Source organism: Neofelis nebulosa, chromosome 2 (genome assembly GCF_028018385.1).
Source record: "Neofelis nebulosa isolate mNeoNeb1 chromosome 2, mNeoNeb1.pri, whole genome shotgun sequence".
Classification (NCBI taxonomy): domain Eukaryota; kingdom Metazoa; phylum Chordata; class Mammalia; order Carnivora; family Felidae; genus Neofelis; species Neofelis nebulosa.
Genome location: NC_080783.1, coordinates 66,514,852 through 66,537,304, shown reverse-complemented (window position 1 = coordinate 66,537,304; position 22,453 = coordinate 66,514,852). Strand labels below are relative to the sequence as shown.

The window sequence follows — 22,453 nt, the reverse complement described above, 5'->3', positions numbered from 1 at the left end:
GAGGTTTTACAACCAGATCAGAGTTAGCTGTATGCTAACAGAAGCCATTTGTTGTTGATTGGTATCTATGTTTCTGCATTTATTCATTTTTTCTATGCAGTCAGCTATCCAGTTTTTAAGGAGAGGCATGATGGTATTGCTTTGTATACAATGCAAAGGCTGTAGCAGGAGTCCAGGTAAATTATGATGGGGGCTTGAACTAATTTAGTAGCAGGATAGATGTAAAAAACAAAGTGAAAGAGGCATATCTGAGAAGTATAATTGGATAGAAAGATGTTTAGAAGATAAAACGGATAGATCTAAATATGGACTAGTTATGGATGAAATGTTGTCAAGGGGAAGAGAGAGAGTAATCAACACTTGGATGGTGAAGGCATTTATTCAGAAGTTAAAGATGGGGGGAAAGGATCTGGGACAGTTTTAGGGAAAATCATAATCATACCATTATGACATTTCGAATGATCCATTTACATTAATAAACTTTAAGCTCCTCCACAAGGTCTTGCCTTGGATTAGAAAAATACCAAATAAATCTTTCCAGCATATCACATTCTTTCATATATTTACTAGGAATAGAAATGAGATAAAAGTTAAGTTTCTATTTATTCATACAAAATGCAAGAGTTTTTTTTTTTTTTTTCTTGTCATAGAGAAAGTGGTTTGGTCATACTGAATAAAGTGAATAGCCTTCCAATGACTCCACCTCTGAATTTCTTACTTTTTCTTTGCTGCCAAAACTCACCCCAGCAACAGGTAGCAAAAACACAGAAGCACTACCACAGGAGGGCTCCCATGATCATTTCCAGGTCCCAGGGGACACAGTGAGGCATAAGGATGCTCTTGGCAAAGAGCCAGACCTGACTCATCTTTCTTCTGTAGATTCTTCAAGGTACCCAGTTAGCCCTGCCCTGAACCATAGGAATCATGGCATATTGTATACTGAGCCTCTGTAAAAATACATCACTGTGTCCCATGATTGCACAATGGTTCACTTCCAAAAGGGAATTTCCAACAGACTGGTATTTTAAATATACACACAGTGCAAAAACTTATCTTAGGTAAAACTATTACCAGTAGCCTAAATAGAAGGCAGTGTTCATTACATCAAATGTCATATTTTGTCTGACATTTTATTGTGAATAATCTATTTTAATAATCATAACTCTATACATAAGGATCAGAGAAGTCTAGCTTTAAAATAATAAAATATTTTTAAATTCTATTCACCATAGTTTCTAAGAAAGTGAATTCTAGTTTAATTATTGTTTAAATAATGGTAAAAGAATTTGAAAACTTCAATAAAATGGACTATTTAATAATTTTATTTGGTTTACAGATGATATATAGTTAGATTTTATTGATGTTAAAGCAAAAATCATGAAAATATATTTTAAATTATCAAAAGAAAGAAAGAAAAGCAATGTCTTTCTCCTGCCCACAGGGAAGGAGGACAAACAGAAAAGAACATTAATTGTGTTTCTGAAAAGAAATGAACCTGCCAACATTGACACATAGAAACTGAAAATCCACCATTCTTTGAAAACCTTATGTTGATTTGGTTTTTATCTTATTGAAAGGAGTTTTTTAAAAAAAAAACTCCTCTAAGCTTCTCATGTAAAAAAAAAATTGCTCTTAGTTGAAGAGGAAATAAAAATTACTAAGAAGGTTGCAACTATAATATAAAAAGAAAATAAAATAAGGAATAAAATGTTATAATCACAAAAGTTGGCATGACATTTTTTAGTTTGGTAATCTTGTTTTGATCTTTTGTCTTTAATACAAGTGAGGAAAATACCTATTTGTTTTTCCTTGAAAGTAAATGACCGTTTCGGTTGAGGGCGATAAAAAGTTAAAATGACACCGAATCTTTTCTGCATTTCACTCTCAAATGCTTATTCGTTTAAAAAAACGAAAGTGTGTCGAGAAATGGGGCTAAGCAGTCTGGTCAATCAGTCCTGTTTGTGAGCTGGGAAGGGGTGCGGCGCTGCCGGACTATCCCTACAGGTAGGATCCGCTGTGCTGCTTCCGCACGCTCACCTCTGCAGATGGGGACTAGAACACAGGCTATTTGTTCTACCTGCCCCTGGAACTGAAACCCATCCAACAATTCTGCTAGCGTAAAGAAATTACGGACGTAAACCATCAGGTATAGATAGCTGCCTTTCCTTTCCACGATTTCGGAACCTGCTGGCAAACCCACACGGTCACAATCCGCAAAGGGTCGGCCTTGCAGTGGCAATAGGTGCCTCTCCAGCTCCTCTTTCTCCAGTTGCTTGGACTTCTCCGTTCAGTTTCTCCCCTCTCTACCTCCCAGGTGGCATAACACCAAGTAGCCAAAACCCAGAGATGGGAAAATGGATACAGGTGGGTGTGGCGGTTGAGGCTAGCACTGGAGACAGACCGAGGGCTTCCCGGCCCGCCACACGAGAGGAGCAACAGAAAAGGCACTTACTTGCAACCTTGCCCGCCTAGGATGCCCATCCAGTGCACCCGCACAATCTGGCCTGTGAGGAGGGTGCGGGCTTCAGGGACCCCTTCCTCGATCCTGCTCTCTCTCCCCGCGGCGTTCTCTCTGCTGCCGCTTCTCCCTCTTTCTTTGGGCTCCTGTTGCTCTGCAGGCGCCTGCCACAAGCCGCTGGCACCCAAGCTAGTCCAGCTCCAGCCCAGCGAGAGGATGGAATTGGAAACCAGACGCCCGCCACCAGATCGCTAGCGAGGGCCAGCGCCGAGACTGCGCCCCTCCTTCCGGGGCGCGCCCTGCCAGCGGCAGCCCCGCCCCCACGCCCCCTGGGGCAGCAGCGCGGCCCGTTCCCCTTACTCCTTCCTCCCCGCCCTTTCCCCGGCCCGCGCCGCCGGCTCTCCACGCGCGCACCCAGTGCAGGGCAGGACCCGCTGCGAGTACCGCGGCGCCGGGCTGCACCTTCTCCGCATGTGCTGTGGGAGAAGGCACAGGAGGGGTCGCGACCTCACATCCACCGCCACTCCTTCGGGTGGGGCGCGCGCACGTGCGCGCGCACGTGTGTGTGTGTGTGTGTGTGTGTGTGTGTGTGTGTGCGCGCGCGCGCGTGTTTGTGTGTGTGTGTATGGTGGGGAGGTCCGTCCAGCATTCTCCAGAGCCCTTCCCTTCCCTCACCCCCGCCCCCTCACCCGTTCCTCCCTCCTGCTCAGCAGAATCTGCTAACGTTTCCGAGAAGTCACTAAGTGCGGTTTGGTGGGAGCCGGAGGAGAACTCCGTGGGGACCAATGGCCAGTCTCCTGCGTCCTGGGCTTTGAGGATTCGGGACTGGGAATCGGTTCCTTCTCTGAGGTTTTGCGCGGGGAGACCCGAGCAGTGCCGTGCAAGACCTTTCTCTAGGCTGCGATTTTTCTTTTCTTTCTTATAACAGATCGATCGGGTTGCCTAATCTAAGGCAGGCAAAGAAAGCGTTTTCTTTCGAAGGTGGAGTAAGGGGTTGTGTGGGTGGAGAGGGAGACGTAGGGTAGGCGCTGCTTTCCCAGACCTGGCCCCGCTCATCTGGATACATCATCAATCATATAGGTTCTGGGTTTAGAGCTGAGTAGGAAAGGCTATGAAAATAAAAGGATGAAAAGGATTTATAAAAATCCTTTTGTGTAGGTGTGTGTGTGTGTGTGTGTGTGTGTGTGTGTGTGTGTGTGTTCTACAGCCGCCGGCTGGGAGGAACAGTAATGAAAACAGGATTGAATTATTTTTCTCAAAGAGAAACAGGAAATTTCCATCAGGAGAAAAAAATGAGGGATTATGTTGGGGAAGGGTGGATTTCTGGATTCAGGCCTTACAAGAGGACAGATCACTTTGCAGTATAAGCATAAGCGTAAGTAGTGGGCATTTGCAGCTATAGTGTTATTCGCTTCCACACCTTCCACTGTGGAAATGATACTTAGTGCTAAATACACAGGATTGTTAGGTCCTGGGGTTTACCTATCTGCTGCTTACTGAGTTTGCCCTGGGGCTTTGGACCTTATATTCTTGACTTGCAAAATGTGCTATTGAAAGAAGGAAGCTTTCAGTTTCACAGGTGCTCCACTAAAGGATGAACTTGGTCGCCTGGGGATAATTCTCAATGCCACACCATAGCCAAGTCATTGTCTCTTCCTTGATAGGTCGCAGACATAGGAAGAAGAGTTCAATGTACTGCAAGTGGCAGCCTTTTTCATTAGATTTAATCAATGCCATTTTCTTTTTTTTTTTTTGCCACCTTCAAGTCCCCCCTCAACTAAATTGTCCCATGCACAGTCACAGAGTGTAAAAATGAGCTCCATCAATTCCTTTAGAACTCTCTGACATCTGATCTCATTTCTATCAGGGAATAATCCATATGACATTAGGAATAATTCAAAAGCACAAGATCTCAAATCATGTGTTTTTTTTTTTCCTTAAGAGGATAAATTAGAACACAAACACCTTAGCTGAATGAGACAACTGAAAAAATGATCAATGTTTCTAACAATGAGAAAATTTATTAATATAATTAACACAGATTTGATCAGCAAATTTCAAAATACTCAAAGCTTTAGAGAAGCAAATCAAGAACAAACGAAAACACTGTAATATAAAATATAGTGAGCTTTTTGGAATTCGTTATTCCCAGAGATGGTGCAAAATGAAGATAAAAATAGTTTCAAGATGAATTGATATATAATGGTACCATATGGAACAAATTATTTTTAAAAATTTGGTGGTTGTCATGTAGCACTACCCAGAAAATATAATGTGGGATGTTGATGGAATACTAGGCTGGGTGATCCGTTGGTTTAATGAAGTGCAGCAATTTTTGATAGTGGACAAAAAAAGTACTTTCCATCTGTGAGGTAGGAAAGACATTTAGTGTTCCTGTCTCCCTGCCACTAAGAAAATAACAAATAACACACACCATGCTTTGTCAATGACTATACACACACACACACACACACACACACACACACACACATATAGTTGACCTTGACATCACAGGTTCGAACTACGTAAGTCTACTCATATTCAAATATATCTATATCTATCTATCTATCTATCTATCTCTCTCTATATATATATATTTTTTTTTGGAGACTTGCAGCAATTTGAAAAAAACTTTCAGGTGAACTACATAGCCTAGAAGTATTGAATGTTAATATTTCAATGCTGTATTATGAATATGGTGATAATACTGTATGCCATAAAAATTTTATAATGATTGATTCATTAACATATAGACTAGGCTACCATTAAGTAGTCATACCAATTACACTAGGCTACCATAAGGCAATCATATTGCTGCTCCTTTGTTATCAATGCATGAATCGTTACACCTGTAACTAAAAATGCAATTACTTTTCACAGTATATTTTTGTTTTTGATGTCTAGTGTTAGTAATACATAATCTATTTTAAGAGTTCATTCGCAAGTACATATTATTCTCAATATACCTAGGTTCTTGTTAGGGATCGTCAAAAATAAAACCTCCTTGGTCTGTCTGAAGGATCCCTGGAAAGATTTTGCCTATGAGCTCATTGGAAAAGTGTGGTGTGTGTTGTTCATCATCCTCCCAATTCTCTTTTATCTTTCAACCATTTACCCCGTATCTCTTTATTTTATATATCATTTTCAGTCTCCCAAGCATTTTGTAATCTGTTGCTTTTAGTCTATGCTGTCTGTGTGTTTACTGTTTTTTTTGTTTGTTTTTGTTTTTGTTTTGTTTTGTTTTGTTTGCAGCTCTGGGATTTTTGCCTCTGTTTAAATCCAGAAAAGAACTATCTGAAACTCTTATTAAATATTATACTAAACATACCTACAGTTCATCAAACATTAAGTGAAAATGTCACCTGTGCCTTTTAGAAGGTTAGAGGGTAGGCTTGAATTATGGGAGGCAGAGAAGATAATCTGGTTGAATTAGCTAACAACCAATAGATTCCTAAGGCTATTCACAAATGATGTTCTATAATTTAAGTACACAAAGTAGGGATGTTAATATGTTGAAATTAACCAATATTATATTTCAAAACCAAAACAGAAATAAATAATTTATTTTACTTGGTGGTACCATGGAAATCCACACTTTTATCTTGTCCACAATTGCCATTCCAATTTTTAAAACTGCAGTAAAGTTTCTGAAGGAGATAGAAATAGACAGTTAAATGAAGACAGTAAATTAAACAATACAGTGCTGGCGGAGTTTGTTTTTTCTCATTAAATAAGATTAGAAATCCATATGTATCTTATAATATCTGCTACATGGCAATATTCTAATTTGAGTAAAATAATCATGCTGTTGTGAAAATGGAAGCATAAAATGACAAATCTTTTTGTGAGTACATAGCTAAAAAGCAGATTTCAAAAGTCTGGTTTCAAAGTAGGATTAAAAAGCAGTAGAACTATAATTAAAAGAGTGCAATATACAAGGAAGATTATCAGTCATAGGTTGGAATAATAAGAAAGAGGGGCAAATGAAACAATGAAAAAGTGGTTTCCTAAATGTATCAGCCTCAGAGTACTTGCTTTTCGAATTTGACATGGTGTGAGATTTTGTGCCAGTAAACTCATGTGAAGAAAAATAAACGTGTTTTGTCTTGCACATAGTAGAATTCTGAGTAGTATATTGATTGGTCAGTTATTCAAGAAGCATTCCCACTAAGTCAAACAGTCCACCAATGAGTCCTTTACCAGAACAATGCTTTTGCTGATCAGATGCTATTTGTGGAATGCCTTTTGATCAAAACCACTCTTCGCAAAGTTCTCTTCTTGAAGAAGGCTTAAACCAGATGAGGTTACCCAAATATGAAACATTTATTTTTAGACATTGGGCAACATGATGCACAAGACTGTGATCCCTGAGAGAAAGAACATAGACAAGGAGAGTCCTATGATGGTCTCAACTTAATACATGAAATTAGTTTCCAGGCTGTAGCACAGGAAGGGGGAAATACAAAAAGAGCCCCACAATCTCCCTGAATTGAGAAGATGGAAACCGGAGTTTTGGAGGCTGAAGCAGCTAGAATTTGTGGGACAGAGAACCATTAATATATTTCAATATATTTGCCTAACATATTATATTTATGCTATATTAAGTTCATCCTCAAGGATCAGAAATTTTCTTCCATTGAAGATATACAAAACAGATCCTGAAGGTAGTTCCAAAAGAGAAGTTTAGAAATATTTCAGCAAGACTGTTAGTGAAATCAAGATGTAACTTCCCGACCTGTTACTTTAAATGGAATAACAACTATTTAAATGTATTAATTTCAGTATCTTTACTAAATTGAAACTTCTGTTATGTGACATGAAATGTAATTTGGAAATATAGGTGTCTTTTTTAGTTATTTTGATTGCTGTCAGGTATAGAGTGTTAACTAATTTCCATGTATAGCCTAGTCTGAGTTTTGTCAGAGTAGCAGATGTGAAAACAAAGATGTGGATGGAACATTTGAGAAAGAATAAAGTTAGAGAGAGAGAAAAAAATAGGTCCTAAATGGAATCACTTGTGCTAAGTCACAGGTCAGCAAACCAAGACTTTATACCTAACTTAACTGCAGTTTCAACTTCTCCCAGAAATATAATCTTAAACTAGTAAATCTGGAATTTCCCGGTTTCCACCTGACTGACCCAAAAATAGACGAAGTAATCATCTCTTTCCTTGTCCTTCCCTTTTCAGCTTATAACAGTTTTCCATTTTGTTTAGCGTTGCGCTTAGCCAACAAGCTATATGATGTCTATGAGGAAGCAGCTATTCTATGTCTCACAAAATACACCTTTATTTTTTTTTAAATTTTTTTTTCAACGTTTTTTATTTATTTTTGGGACAGAGAGAGACAGAGCATGAACGGGGGAGGGGCAGAGAGAGAGAGGGAGACACAGAATCGGAAACAGGCTCCAGGCTCCGAGCCATCAGCCCAGAGCCTGACGCGGGGCTCAAACTCACGGACCGCGAGATCGTGACCTGGCTGAAGTCGGACGCTTAACCGACTGCGCCACCCAGGCGCCCCATCACAAAATACACCTTTAGAAAATATTGGCCGGGCTACATTACAATTATGCATTAAAAATTAAATTTGGTAAATGTAGATGAACAATATAAGGTAAGTAAAATTCTCAGTAGTTCATTTATTCACAATTAAACCTGTTGACTGAAATCAAGCATGTTAGAGAAATTAAACCACTTCATAGTATAGTAAAAAGAGGACAGAAGCCATTTCCTAATCTATCAATTACAACAGCGTCTTTCCATGGGCATGTCTCCTAATCTCTGTGTGTTCTAGTCTTCTCCTCCATAAATGGGAAGGTTTGTACTAAATTATTTTTAAGTCCGTTTCTTCTGTAAGCTTTTAGATTTCTTTTACATGAATACGTACATTTTCTAAGTCAAATTTAAATGGAATATTCTTTCATTGAAACATATGGCCAGGAAAAAACTGTTATTTGTGAGCAACATGTATTTATATTTTTTCTGACTCCCACTTCTGGAAGGTGTTGCCGAAATGACTAATTAATGTATTTTTAATACAAGTTAAGAGAAATCATCAAATGAGACTTAACTGAATAGAAGCCATAGGCTCAAATATGAAGGTATCTTTATAGCATTGGATTATGACTTTCCTTCAGAGGTACCCCAATACAAATTCTAGCACAAGCATACAGTGGACACTCTGTATATATTATTAACGTGCATACACAAAGTTCAGAATCATTTTCCTCCTTCCTCATTCATTTTTGATAAATGTTACATCTACTGCCACCTGGCGTCCATAATGTCAAATATTTTAGAAAGTCATCTGAAAACTTTTTACGCTCTTTTTTTTTCCTTTCTTTTCTTTTCTTTTCTTTTTTTTTTTTTTAAAGAGCAGTTTCAGGTTTACAACAAAATGGAGAGGGAAGTACAGAAATTTCTCCTATACCCCCTGACCCCACTCATGTATAGCCTTTCCCATTATCAGCATGACTCACCAGAGTGGTACATTTTTTTTTTTTTTTTTTTTTTTTTTTTTTTTACCAAAGAATGAACCTACATTGTCACATTACAGTCACCAGAAATCCATAGTTTACCTTAGAGTTCACTCTTGGTGCTGTACATTCTGTGAGTTTGGACAAATGTGTAATGACATATATCCACCATTATAATATCATATAGAATATTTTCACTGCCCTAAAACCATATGCTCTGCTTATTTATGTCTTCCCTCTTCCCCTCTACCCCTGGTAACCATTGATCTTTTTAATGTCTCCATTAAAAAGTGTCTAGATGCACCACTGTTGATTTATACATTCACTGAAGAACATCTTGGTCGCTTCTAAGTTTTAGCAATATGAATAAAGGTACTATAAATATATATGTGCAGGTTTTGTGTGGACATAAGGTATCAACTTCTTTGGGTAAATACCAAGAAGTGTGATTGCTGGATCACATGCTAAGAATATGTTTAGTTTTGTAAGAAACTACCAAACTATCTTCCAAAGTGACTGTACCATTTTGCATTCCCACCAGCAATGAATGATTTCCTGTTGCTTCACATACTCGTTAGCATTTGGTGTTGTAAATATTCCACATTTTAGCCATTCTAATAGGTGTGTAGGCATATCTCATTGTTTTTATTTGCATTTCACTGATAACATCTTTTCATACCCTTATTTGCTATCTGTATATCTTCTTTGGTGAGGGGTGTGTTAAGGTCTTTGTCTCATTGTTTTTAACAAGTTTGTTTGTTTTCTTATTGTTGAGTTTCAAGGGTTCTTTGTATATTTTGGATAGCAGTCTGTTATCAGGTGTATCAATCGCAAATATTTTCTCCCAGTCCATGGCTCATATTCTAATTCTCTTGATGCTGCCTTTTACAGACTTTTTAAAAAAAATTTTAATGAAGTTTAGCTTATTAATTCTTTCTTTTATAGATTAGGTCTTTGGTGTTGTATCTAAAAAGTCATCACCACATTCAAAGTCATCTAGGTTTGCTCTTATGTTATCTTCTAGGAGTTTTATAGTTTTACATTGTACAACAAGGTCTTGCTCAATTCAGAATAAATATTTGTGAAGGGTTTGAGATTTGTCTAGATTCATATTTTTCCATGTGGATGTCCAGTTGTTCAAGCAGCATGTTGAAGAGACTACTTTTTTTTTTTCCCATTGTATCACTTTTGTTCCTATGTCAAAGATTAGTTGACTATATTTATGAGGGTCTATTTCTGCGCTCTCTATTCTATTCCATTAATCTATTTGTGTTTCCTTTTACCAATGTCCCACTATCTTGATTACTGTAGGTTTTTAGTAAATTTTGAAGTCAAGTAATATCAGTCCTCCAACTTTGTTCTCCTTCAATATTGTGTTGGCTATTCTGGGTTTTTTGCCTTTCCAAATCAACTTTAGAATCAGTTTGTTAATATCCATAGAATAACTAGATAGGATTTTGATGGGAGTGCATTCAATCTATGGATCAAGTTGGGAAGAACTGACATTTTGACAATATTGAATCTTCCTATCCATGAATAGGAAATATCTCTCCATTGATATAGTTCTTTGATTTTATTCATCAGTTTGGTAGTTTTTCTATTTATCTTTTTATAATTTTCTTTTTAATGAGAAGCAAAAGGAAAAGTATGTTTTGTTGATGTTTAAATTTAAGGTCCATCTCTAGATGAGCTGAACAGGGAACGACTTCTGAGTATTTGTAAAAGTGATTTGCGAAGAGGTCATTTCAGCTAGTAAATATGACAGGTTTATTTTAGATTTATTTTCTTTTTTGAGATATATTTTTAACAGTTTGTAATTGTTTTATGCAAAAACTTTTCTTTCTGTACTTGTGATTTTATCACAAACATTCATTTAACTTATTTTCAAGAGGATCACACCTGATACAGAAAAGCCTTCCTTGAATCACATAATCTTGTATTACAGTCTCTGGATTTATGACAAAGCAAAACAAAACAAAACAAAACAAAAAGCTCTCAATAAAACAAAAGAGAGGGACAGTATAAATAGGTTATTTAGGAAGTTAGGGTATTTAAATTTTTTTGAAAATTTAAATGTAATTAACATTTCATAAAGCACAATTTATTTTTAAAGTATATCTGAAATAAAATTTGTTTAAATTTATGAACAAGGTGTTTTTACTTCTTCCATTACAATAAAATAGGGTGGAGGAAATTCAAGGTATGGTGGTTAGAGGTACCAGGTAGAATCACTGTCTAGACAGGAAACTAAGGAGAGAAACAGGGAAATCTCTATAAAATAAGAGCGCTGTTTAAATAGCATTCAGTGAAGAAGCTAAGTGATAGTATCCATGAGCCACACATACTTTTTAAAAGAGATGTACATATAGCTCTTCAGGAAAGTCTATTTAATTCCAGGGTCTTGGTTGTCTTCTAAGACCTGACCCATCTTAAAAGTAGGTTACTTCTGGGTGTGGCAAGGCTTTGAATATTTACCAAAACAGTTCTAAACAGATACCAAGCTTGAACATTGCCCCCAATTTCTCCTCTCACTTTTCCTCCTTGCACTAGTCTATGCTCTTGAAGGAGAGCAGAAAAGAAAAATGGCAAGTAAAGTCATATATGGGGAAGCATCTAATGATGATCTTTGTCCTTTTTGATGAAGGCAAAAACATTAATAACCAAAGTACTATTTTAGAACTTTGTGTCTTTGCTTCTGGGTCGGCCTTGAATGGCTTTTGTTCACAAATAAATGATCAAAGAAGTCCTAGTACATGTTGACAAAAGGAGAGGTCAGTGGCAGATGTTGGAGCATTGGTGGTCTCTAGAAAAATAGAGGCTTTTTGTTTTATCTAAGCAAAAGAGAGAGGAAAGAAGCATAGAGCAAGTGTTTTTCTTTTTTCCCCTGAGATTTCTTTCTTTCTTGCTTCCTTTCTTGCTTTCTTCTTTCTTTCTTTCTTGCTTTCTTGCTTTCTTTCTTGCTTTCTTTCTAGCTTTCTTTCTTGCTTTTCTTCCTTCCTTCTTCCTTTTTCCTTTCTTTTTTGGGAAAATTTACACCAAAATCTCTCAAAGTTATTAATTTCCATCACTATTCCCACTATCCTAGCTTGACTGGCATGAACTTTTATTTGAGTTACAGAAACAGTCTCCATACCTGCTCGGTCACCCTTCAGCATTACCAACTGTAACCAGTTCTCCATGCTCCCTTTTTTTAAAAATTTTTTTTAACGTTTTATTTATTTTTGAGACAGAGAGAGACAGAGCATGAACGGGGGAGGGGCAGAGAGAGAGGGAGACACAGAATCGGAAGCAGGCTCCAGGCTCTGAGCCGGCAGCCCAGAGCCCGACGCGGGGCTCGAACTCACGGACCGCGAGATCGTGACCTGAGCTGAAGTCGGACGCCTAACCGACTGAGCCACCCAGGCGCCCCTCCATGCTCCCTTTTTAATGGGTGGCCTTAGGGATGAAGGTCAAACTCTTTAATGTATGCACTGTTATCTCTAGCAGGAAGACTTTGCTTTCCTTTTCTGGAGCACCGTGCCCCAACACCTGTACTTAATCCACTTCTCCCATCCTGCAGATCTTAGATATCACATTCTCTAAACCCTGTTTGATGAGCTAAGTATGGGTTAAATTCTACTTCTCCATCCTTTCATTATATCCTGAACTTACCCTTATCAAAACTTTACCACATTTTATTATAATTTTTCATGTGGGTGCCAGAAAATCCCCACAAGGTAATGTTACAGCTGGATCTGGGAGGTTGTTCATGACTTAGTCAGGTGGGTGAGGTTGGAGGAAGAAGACACTCTAGGCAGAGGGAATATCATATGCAAAAATAGGAATCTTTGCACACTGCAGCTAATTTCAGTTTTTACATAGATGAAGTTTAGGAGGCACTTGAGAGAATGAGAGAAGATTAGCCAAGAGAAAAGGAGACATGAAAAGTCTTGAATACATCCTGCTACATTGTCTGGCATTAATCTGAAAGGCAGACATTCTAAAAGTTTTGTAAATATGAATTGTCATCATTGTATTTGACTTTTAGAAGCATTATTCTTCTTTAAAAAATATGTATTTCTTCAACAACACTAGGAAGGATGATTTGAAAAATAATACAGGAGAGAAAAAAATAAACACCTAGGGAAACTAGTGAAGTAAAAATGGAACAGAATGGTCAAAACTGATAGTTTTGTTTTGTTTTAAGTAAATTGAGAGGAAGTAAGTATTTATTGGATTCAGGTAGGAAGATAGATAGAAGTATGTAGGATAAATCAAAAGGTTTTGGCATGGGTAACAACAAATGACAATGATGATTTTATTAACCATCGTCTTCCCCCTCAAAAAGTAGCATTGTAAGAAAAATAGATTTGATGGTAGAAGATGATGAATAAAGTTATGCACATATTGAGTTTGAGATGCTGTGAGACATGCAAGTGAAAGTTTTTAGTAAGAAAGTTTGATGTGTGGACATCAACAGTGTTGTCATAAAAAAATTCCAAATATGATACTTAAAATCTATAATATTTGTATTTTAATTACATTTTAACACTGAAGGAGTGCACACAATATAATCTAAGAATAACATAGTAGCTTTAAGAGGAAAAAAAACTTTTGTCAAGCTATATATCTATATAGATACATAATTTTATATATATTGCTAATTTTCTAAATTAAAAAGTTACAACTTAATATTATTTACAAATCACATTGCATGTCATTACTTTCTTGACTTATGCTTGTTACTTTAGAGATTCATATTTGGCAGCAAAACACAGAGAAGAGAACAGTGTATCACAGTTAGTAACGTGTAGCAGACACTGTGGTCTGTTACCCATCCCCCTTCAGGAAAAATTGATTCATTCTTTAGGTTAGAGGAAGTTGGGGCAGGGCTGCTGATGGCTTTATAGCTGTGATCCTATACAGAAATGATCCTTGACTAAGAGGACTAAGCTCATTCAAGGTATGGCCTTTCCCCAGAGGCAGCCCGCATCCAATGACTGGTTAATGTGAGGAAATAGATTTCCAAATATTTCCAAATATTTTCCCTTTATTTGGATGTGGGTTAAGCTTCCATAAGTTGACTGAGGCTGTTTTGTAATTGTACTGCAGTTCAATGTCTTCTGCCCAACTCTGCTTCCCTTGCTTCTGCTCAGCTGTAATTCCAGGGAGGACTTCCCAAAGAGCTTCCATACAAATCTTCATCTCTGAATCCTCTATCTAAGAAGAAAGTCCATATTGCATAGGAATATTGAAGTGGAGTCAGTTGCTCTATGTTATATTGTTCTGGGGAAACTATAGGAATTTGAAGCAGTATTTCTGACTTTGCCTTGCAAGTTTGAGAATAAAAGGGTTAGAGGCCAGGGAATGATTGGGCTACATGTTAGAGCTGTGAGGACTATGGAAAGTACAGAGCCCTCCAGGTCAGCTAGAGTGCTGTTTGCAGTGAGGCTATGGGCTGGCTGCATTGATTCCAGACAAAGGAACATCAGCGGTCAAGGACAGGTGAAAACTCCTCATGGACTTGTACCAAACATGGCCAGCAGTGACCGCCTCTTGTCTGGAGATAGTCTGTAGTATGATAAAAACCTGGAGTGCACCCCAGCTCAAGTGAAGCACAAAAGACCTGGATTTAATAAGCCCAGATAACTTGCACTATAGGTTATGAGAGAATGTACTACGTTCTTTGCTTCAATACCATTGTTGAATAAAAGGAGATAATGTCTGAAGATTCAATCATCCATGGGTATTTCTGATTTAGGGACACCCCCCAAAATATACATACCTGAACCAGGGCACCAGTGAACTGTAAACTGGCACCCAAGTGATGCAAGTTTTTTCCTGACGTCTTAGGCCATTAACCCACATTAAGTGATATTATCATAAGCATCAGCCTCATGGGACCTGGGGAAGGAAGAGGATGGCGACAGAAGGCTGAAATGATGGCCACTGGCTAATTGTAGCTTTTAATGATCTACCCCACAGGTTTTTGGAAGTCTTCCATATTACATATATTTGAAAAATGATCTATATCATCAAGCTGGGTTGGCAAGGACATTGTAGTTCTCAGGAATTAAAAACATAATGACTCCATTTGACTGATTTATTTATTTCTTTTAACTTTCGTCTATCAATCACTTTGCTTTCCATCTTTTCCCCTAGGGATTTAACTTTGTGGTATCACAAGTAATGAGCTGTAGAAAAAGGCAATCTTGTTTCTCTCTTACATAGAAGTTCAAAATTTCTCCATAGAAACAAAGATAAACAAATACATTTAATGTCATTATTAAAGAACATCTTCCCATTTTTAAAAAGAAGATGAAACAACTATGAAAGGATGAACCATGCTATTGTGTCTAAAAGGCTGGGCTTCCAAGGCAGGTGAACCTTGTTAATGTGTTGAACATTCTAGGTTCTGGTTCTTTCATCATCAGGAGGACAATCGCGCCTGCTTTGTATGAGTCTGTGAGGATTACATAAGACAGAATCTATAAAAATACCTTAAGGCTGGGCTTGGCCCATAAGACCCATGGTTAATGCTCAATGATAAATACACAAATAGAGTGATAGATAGTTAAGGTTTTTGAGTGTTCATGACATCCCAGGGATTGGCACACAATCACATTATATTCTCATCACAAACCAGGGGTTAGGCATATTTACTACTCCTATTTAACAGACAAGGACACTGGAGCTTATCTTAAATAAATAACTTTATACACAAATGATAAATGAAGCTACATCACTTCTGAGTAGAAACAAAAATCAACGACTGAAGAATGGGGGGAAGAGAAAGAGGGAAGCGATGAGGGAGGTGGAGAAGACACAGAGAGAGAAGGAGGCAGAGACAGCAACGAGAGAGACAGAGAGAAGAGAACAGTTTTCTTTAGGTTGCTGAAACAAGAAATACTTTTCATTTCAAGGGCTTTTGACTATGCAGTTTCCTCTGATTGTAAGGCCATCCCCATTCTTTGTCTAACTCTTTTCGATTATATGTCAGTTAAAAAAAATTTTTTTTAATGTTTATTTTTGAGAGAGATAGAGACAGTGCAAGTGGGGGGAAGGGCAGAGAGAGAGAGAGAGAGAGAGAGAGACAGAATCTGAAGCAGGCTGCAGGCTCTTAGCTGTCAGCACAGAGCCCGAGGTGGGGCTGGAACCCATGAACCGTAAGATGGTTACCTGAGCCGAAGTTGGACGCTTAACCGACTGAGCCACCCAGGCACCCCTATATCTCAGTTTTAAAGCCAATTTTCAACACCCAAGACTGAGTCACGTTCTCCTTGACTTATGCTTTGAAATTTTCTTTCCTCATGCTTGACACAATCATAATTGTCTAATTATTTTTTAGCCTAAAAGGGGGACTATAAAGCTCTGTAAAAGGGGGACTATATCTACTTTACTTATTACCATATCTTAATGCTAAAGGATGCCTGGTAAAGAGAAGAAGCTCAATTATTAAATGAAAGAATGAAATAATAAAGAAGAAGACAAGTGAATGTGGAACACATGGTGGTGATACATTCCACCAAACAGCGTGTACAGATATGGAAGTGAGAAATACAACAAATACATTAAAGAATTATAATCTATTGGATGACTTTTACATGTGAGGCAGGGAGTGAATGAAAATGAAATTGAAGAGATAAGCAAAAATAAGTCGTAGAGGGACTTGTATGACAAACCAAGGAGCTTAGACTTTGTCTTGTCAGTGATTGGGTAATAGTTAGCTGTTAACTTACAAGCACTTTGATTCATGTGCTTCTCTCTGAACAGGATGATAAAGGATTCATAATCTAATTCTAACAAGCACAAGGGAACCCATGACATCAATACTTGCCTACTTAAATTTATTCCTGATTTCATTATATCTTTCCTTCCCTTTTTTCTTATTTTTAATTCTTAAAAAAGTTTATTTATTTTGAGAGGGGTAAGGGGCAAAGAGGGGAAGAGAGGAAGTCCCAAGCAGGCTCTGCACCTGCAGCATGGAGCCCCACGCAAAGGCTCAAACTCAAGAACCACGAGATCATGACTTGAGCTGAATTCAAGTGCCGGTTGCTCAGCCGACTGAGCCACTCAAGGGCCCCATGCCCTTCCCCTATTTTCTTTTAGCTTCATTTCCTTCTTTCCTCTGAAGGAAACCATAGCCCATTCCCCTGAATAATGTGGCCTCTGCCTTTCTCTTCCCCTTCGTCTTCTGCTCTCCTACTCACTCGCCTTACTCAAGCTCACAAGTCTTCTTCCAGATCTTAGAACCCACTAAGTCTATTCTGAGCTGTATTCTTTTCTAGGGCTGCTGAAACAAAGTAGCACAAACCGGTCACCTTAAAACAACAGAAATTTATTCTCACATTTCTGGAGGCCAGAAGCCTAAAATCAAGGTGCTAAGCAGGATTGACTGAGAGGGTTCTGGAGGTTCTTGAGGGAGAATCCTGTCGGTCCATGCCTTTCTCTTGGCTTCTGGGGGTTGCTAACAACTGCTGGTGTTCCTTGGCCAGTAAATGTGTCACCAAGTCTCTGTCTTCATGTGGCATTCTCCCTGCATGTGTGTCTATATCTCTGTGTGGTATGCAAATTTCCCTCTTCTTATAAGGGCACCTCCTGGTATATGCCCACCCTAATCCATTATCTCATCATCTCAACTCGATGGCATCTACAAAGACCCTATTCCTGATCAAACCCCATTTCACATTCACAGATAGTAGGATTTGAACATGTCTTTTTTGTAGAATACAATTCAACCAACAACACCAGCCTAGAGTTTTCCTTAGCCCTTCAAATCCTAGCATGGCTGTCTCCTTGTGTGTCGAGTACCAGCCCAAAGGTCACCTTCGTAGGTCGAAAATGACACTACACTGAAATGTCACCTTTCCCTAATCCCACACTTCATGCCTCACATCTTCTATTTCCCAGTTGGTCTTAATTATACCATTCAGCTTGATTTCCTTCATGCAGTTTTTACTATCTGAAAGTATGTAAAAATATATTTATTTTTTTGTCTGTGTGTCCCTGTAGAATTTAATCTCTGCAAAGAGCAGAGACCACACCTCCCTTGATTGCTACTATAGCCTAGAACAGTGTCTGGAGTAGAGTGAGCTGTTAAAGTCTTGCTAAATGAAACTTATTCTATATTTTTTCAGTTGTTTATGGCCATGACAGTAATGCATAACACACAGTCAAAAATCTCACTGTCATACAACAATCAGCATTCGTTGTCACAGGCAGGAATTTACTGGGGGTTGTATAGATGGCTCTGCTTTCTGAGCTGGGCTTATATGTCTGGAGGTTGGCTGGCTGTTACTAATCTAGATCAATCTGGACTGGCCTCAGTTGGGGCACTTGGGACAGCTCAGTTCTACTGGACAGATCTTTCACCATCCAGCACCCAGCTAATCTAGACATATTTTCACAAGAAGACAGCAAGTGGAAACATACAAGATCTCTTGTGACTTAGGCCCAGACTAGTTTGGAGAACGTTTTGCCACATTCTAATGAGCAAAGCGAGTCACATGGCCAAGCTCAGATTCAAGGGTGAAGAAATAAACTTGTTTCGCTCTTTAATGAGATAAACTGTAACACCACATAGCAAAGGGAAGAGCAAAGAATTAGGACCATACATATAATCTACTATAAGCATATTTTTGAATGTTACCTTAACCCCATTCTAGAACACAATGGGGTAAAAATAAGTATCTATGCAAATAAAAGTGTTTTTCTGATTTAAGAAAACCAAATAGATTAACACTCCCAATGTTTTTACTCAGAAGTACTAAAGTATAATAGTCTGAGGACATAAACTTGATTCTTATCTCTACCACATACTAGCCTAAGAGTTATCTATAAAATGGAGACAATAGGGGCGCCTGGGTGGCGCAGTCGGTTAAGCGTCCGACTTCAGCCAGGTCAGGATCTCGCGGTCCGTGAGTTCGAGCCCCGCGTCAGGCTCTGGGCTGATGGCTCGGAGCCTGGAGCCTGTTTCCGATTCTGTGTCTCCCTCTCTCTCCGCCCCTCCCCCGTTCATGCTCTGTCTCTCTCTGTCCCAAAAATAAAATAAAAAACGTTGAAAAAATAAAAATAAAATGGAGACAATAATAATACCCATCCAATGGATTTTTTTATAAGGAGGTAATGCTATATATAGTGCTTGGGTTATATTAAGCATTCAATAAACAATAACCACTATTATTAGGTATTATCACTCATTACCATTAAGTGCAGGAGTAGAAGATATAAAATGACTTTTATAAATACTTCATTACTTTCAGCTCTAACAATGTTCAGTATGGATTTATTTAAAACACTTTTTTCTTAAAATTTGCATGTAACTGATTTGGTTATAAAAATTTCCCCCAAGGGGCAGGCGCCTGTGTGGCTCATTCAGCTAAGCGTCTGACTCCGGCTCAGGTCTTGATCTAGTTGTTCATGAGTTGGAGCCTCGCATCCAGCGGGCTCTGTGCAGACAGCTCAGAGCCTGGAGCTGGCTTCGGATTCTGTGTCTCCCTCTCTCTGCTTTTCCCCCACTCATGCTCTGTCTCTGTCTCTGACTCTTAAAGATAAATAAATGTTAAAAAAAAAAAAAAAAAGCTTTAAAATGTTCCCCCAAGAATCAGTTGCCCCTGGTATATCTATCATTTACACTGTAGACTACACAAAAGAAAGCCATAATCAGAATGAAGAATAAGACTACACATACTAATGTGCTCTAATAAAGTGAGATATCCTGTGATTTATTAAAATTATATATAAATTATTAATCTATAATAATCCTCTGATTGGTACTCTGATTCATGAAATCACTAATTCTACTGGAGGCCAACTTGGCACCCACCTTGTTATTTGAGAAGCGTTATTAGTTCAAAGGCATGCCTTCATTTGGATATATTTGGCTCAGCAAAAGAATATTGACTACTTCTGAAGAGAAAGCGTTCCTGAAATTATAATGTAAGTCAGTGGGAATGGTGAGAAGTCACTAGTCAGAACATTGTATTCCAATACTTTGGCTGAAGTTGCTCTTTTCCATTATGGGATTACGTTACATAAGTAAGTAGAAAGGGCAGAAAGGAAGAAGGGAGGAAGAAACAAGGAGAGAAGGAGGAATTGAAGGAAGCTAGAAATGAAAGAAAGAAGGGAAGGAAGGAAGGAAGGAAGGAAGGAAGGAAGGAAGGAAGGAAGGAGCGAAGGAGGGAGGGAGCAAGGGAGTAAAGAAGGAAGGAGGGAAGGGAGGTGGGAAGGGAGGGAGGAAGGGAGGAAGGAAGGAAGGGAGGAAGGAAGACAAAAGGAGAGAGAAAGGAAGGGAGGAAGAAAATTGTGCTACTTTTTATATCTGGAAATGGGCTTGTCCCTTTTATGTATGTATGTATGTATGTATGTATGTATGTATACATGTACATATGTATATATTATTCATAATTATATTTGCTGTGTTTGGACAATTCCTCTTCCATGTGAATTTTAGGATCATCAGCTTGCCTGGTTCCAACAATAGCAACTATATTAAAAAAAATTATTTGGAATTAATTTCAGGAGAATGTATATCTTTTTGATTTTGAGGCTTTTCATCAGCATGCCTATCCGTTTATTACTTTTTAAAAAACAACTCAATAGCTACTAGACATTTCTCCAAAATGATCTTGTTCATTTTTAAAATAAACAATTTTAATTTTGTAAAGGTTTATGTGCTCTTGGAAAAATTGTATATTCTTTATTTGTGGTGTGCAGGTTAGACCAAACTCATTAGTAGTGTTCTTCAAGTGTTCTAAATCTTACTAGGGTTTTTTTTGCATAATGTTTCTCAAAGAATTATATTTAAATATTACTTTCTATGATTATGTAATTTTTGTTAAAATTTCATTGCTTTTTTCACCACCTGTTTTATTTTATTTTTCTTTGTTTTAATTTACTTTTATTTTACTTTACTATTTTATTTTACTTTATTTTATTTTATTTTATTTTATTTTATTTTATTTTATTTGAGTGCAAGCAGGGAAAAGGGGCAGAGAGAGCATCTCAAGCAGGCTTCACGCTCAGCACAGCTGAACCCAATGTGGGGTTTGATCCCACAATCCTGGGATTATGACCTGAGCCAAAATCAAGAATCAGATGTTCTACCAGCTAAGTCACCCAGATGTCCCTGCACCACCTATTTTAATGCCGCCTTACTAGGTTATGTTTTTTCTTTTATCATTAGGTACCATCCTTCTTCACCCTGTTTAATACTTTTATTACATATTTTATATGTGTGATGTTAACATTGTTTGACTCCATTTTTAAATTATGTTTGTTATTGTTTCTGTTTCTCTACTGTCAATTTTATGCCATGATTTCCTTTTATGTGTATATCCTTTGAGGAATGCATATCTGGTAATTGTTTCATTTATTTATGTAGTGTTAAAACTGTACTTTTTCTTAAAGTTTATTTCGTTTTTGAGAGAGAGAGAAAGAGGCAGAGAGAGAAGGAGAGAAAGAATTCCAAGCAGGCTCTACACTGTCAGTGCAGAGCTCCACACAGGGCTCGAACTCATGAACCATGAGATCATGACTAAGCCACCAAGGTACCCCAAAACTGTATTTTAAGAACAAATTTTATGGAGTTATTTTTGTTCTTGTGTATACTTTTGTGATTGTATATCTGTTTTTTAAAGATTTGTCTTTATTTTGTTATTTAATTTTTGCCTTTTGAACTAAATACAAAACACACTAATTTGTCATATATACACCTGGAAGTATGTATATAGAATTATAATACATTTTTCAATTAAAACTTTTTTCAACAGTTTTAGATTTACAGAAAAAAAATAAGACAGTACAGAGTCCTATATATGCCATATCCAGTTTCCCCCATTATTAACATATTAATTTAATATGGTACATTTGTTATAATTAAAATGAACTAATATTTATATATAATTACTAACTAAATCCATGGTTTTCAGATTTCCTTAGCTTTTACCTCATGTTCTGTTTCTGTGCCAAAAGTCCACATAGGATAGTATGCAACATTTACCTGTCCTGTTTCCTTAGGCTCCTCTTGACTGTGACAGCTTCTCAGGCTTTCCTTGTTTTGGATGACCTTGACAATTTTGAAGAGTGCTAATCAGCATTTACAGAATGCTCCTCTTTTGGAATTTATCTGATATCCACCCCTGCTCCCACCCCACCCTGTGATTAGATTGATATAGAATTTTTGGAGGAAGATCACAGAGATAAAATACTTTTTTGTTACATCATATCAAGGCTATGTACTATCAATATGATTAATGACTGTAGATCTTGACCATATTCTGACTGATAGAGCTGGTCATGTTTCTCCACTATGAGGTCATCTTTTCTCTCCCTTTCCACACTAGGCAAAACTATATTCTAATAGGCATTTGTATTTAATTTACTTATGTATTTGAATTTATTTCTGGCATCTTATTTTTTTTCTGTTTATTCTCTTGATTTTCTTCTTTTTATTCTATTCTTGCTTTCTATTTATTGATATCTTCTATTTCCTTTACTTTCCTGTGATAATTATTCTTAAATGTTTATGGCATTCTTACCCAT

The 22,453-nt window shown here is 37.7% G+C and overlaps 1 protein-coding gene across 1 annotated transcript in view; it reads right to left on the bottom strand.

The window, feature by feature from the left end:
• SCN9A (sodium voltage-gated channel alpha subunit 9) overlaps window positions 1-2,747 on the bottom strand; it is a 167,030-nt gene extending 164,283 nt beyond the window's left edge. Inside the window, exon 1 of the mRNA XM_058715068.1 lies at window positions 2,453-2,747. The gene's annotated coding sequence lies outside the window, so the exon portion shown is untranslated. The remainder of the gene's footprint in view (window positions 1-2,452) is intronic.
• Window positions 2,748-22,453: the final 19,706 nt, after the last annotated feature.